General features: G+C 40.9%; 1 protein-coding gene across 1 annotated transcript in view; it reads right to left on the bottom strand.

Moving 5' to 3' along the window:
* Positions 1–1677, bottom strand: part of LOC101862081 — a gene marked incomplete at its 3' end in the record, with an annotated part of 26605 nt that overhangs the window by 14839 nt on the left and 10089 nt on the right.

Raw genomic sequence — 1677 nt, 5'->3', positions numbered from 1 at the left:
TTAAACTCGCTACGACCGGCTTATTAGTTATGAACCATTAAGGCCGCATTCCTTGCGACTGTTTTCTGCCGCATACCGCCGCGGCATTAACCATATCCGTACTTCGTGTTTTACTATCGTATCCATACGACGTGGGGAACTCTGTGCCACCACTTAACCCTATCCGTACGTCGTGTTTTACTATCGTATCCATACGACGAGGGGAACTCTGTGCTACCACTTTTCAAAGAGGAAATTCACTCGTTATTCCGATCCGTACACTTTGCATAGCAGTCTGTCAAAATGATTTTTTGAGAAATACTGAAAGTTTTAAAGAGATCTTCGTAGGCCTACTGGAAGTATTCTAAAATGTCAAGATCAAGAATTATTATAGAGATATTTCCAATTCTCAAACAGTGTTTACGAAAAAGTAATAGAATTGGTTCGGCTCAGGCCTGCTCTCTACAACTGCCAATTAGCAATACGCTCTGTACTTGTCCGAGTCTACTTCCGGTTCCCTCACCATATTGTAATATTTGAACTTTCCTGTTTTTTAAAGTGGCATGAACCCAAAACCTGTGCCTTCTCTTGCATTTATTTAGTTTGGAAACACAACCCGTCTTCTAAAGCTGGAAGTAGTGTCATCCTTGACACCTTGTTGTGAATGGAGGGAATACAATGGAATGTTGGCAAAAAACACGCGCGACATCAGTTAGTAAGTTTATTCAGTGTTTAATGCAATTTGCCCACATCACATCACATAAAACACTCATTTGATGAGTACAGTTTTCTTAATGAATAAGTACAGGTTGTGCACATATCTCTTATCATGGGTCAAACATTGCATATTTCTGTCACTGGGCCAAGTCAGGCTGGGAGGGATTAATAATTTCCTTTGATGGACAAAGTGTGAACAATAGAAAATAAAGTGAAATTCATCTTCAATTTCATGAGAGTTACAGTTCCACCTCTCACATAAGGGCGAACTAGTTAATAATTTCCACCGATAGAGACATCAGCTAGCCCATGGAAATGACAATCAGCGCGGCTTTTTCGACGGACTTGATCGGCGCAGCTTTCGGCGCGGCATACAACAGTCCCATGGAAAGCAGCCTTATTGTTCATGTTTGTTTAGTATGGGGTTTTACGGCGCTCGCAACTGCAAAAGGTCATTATTATTATGAGCGCCAAGACAAGTCCAAACAGGGAATTAGGCTTACTCTGTTCACATCTCAAGCCTCAACAGCACAAATTCTGCTTCGACTATCAAGGCACCCCAGAAAAAGCAGGTCACAAGAGAGTGACTAACATACAAAAGAAGTAGAGGAAAAGTGACAATAGTAAGGATGAGGAAAGAAAAAAGCAGCAGTTCCCCCAATGTTGTCAGGCACAGTATGAGCATGACATTGAATTGATAAATCAGCCCATTTACAATTCTACTGTACATAAGAATAAAAAAAACAATATGTTTGGGAAAGGCCTAAAGACAACTTCAGTCAGTAGCACTGTAATGGTTGGTCGGGGGGGGGGTGTTAAACTTACTGCGACAGGTTTAGTAATTAGCCTTATTGTTTAGCGTATTTCAGGTCGCTTTGCTGTGGTGACATAACGTGCCTGAGCAATATAACATAACATGGAGAATGATCTTTGACAAACATCTTTGATTTTTTATGATGGAGCAGTGACTACCACTACTAC

This window comes from Aplysia californica, unplaced genomic scaffold (genome assembly GCF_000002075.1).
Source record: "Aplysia californica isolate F4 #8 unplaced genomic scaffold, AplCal3.0 scaffold01091, whole genome shotgun sequence".
Taxonomy (NCBI): domain Eukaryota; kingdom Metazoa; phylum Mollusca; class Gastropoda; order Aplysiida; family Aplysiidae; genus Aplysia; species Aplysia californica.
The sequence above is the reverse complement of the archived record's forward strand: the minus strand, read 5'-3'. Positions and strand labels throughout refer to the sequence as shown.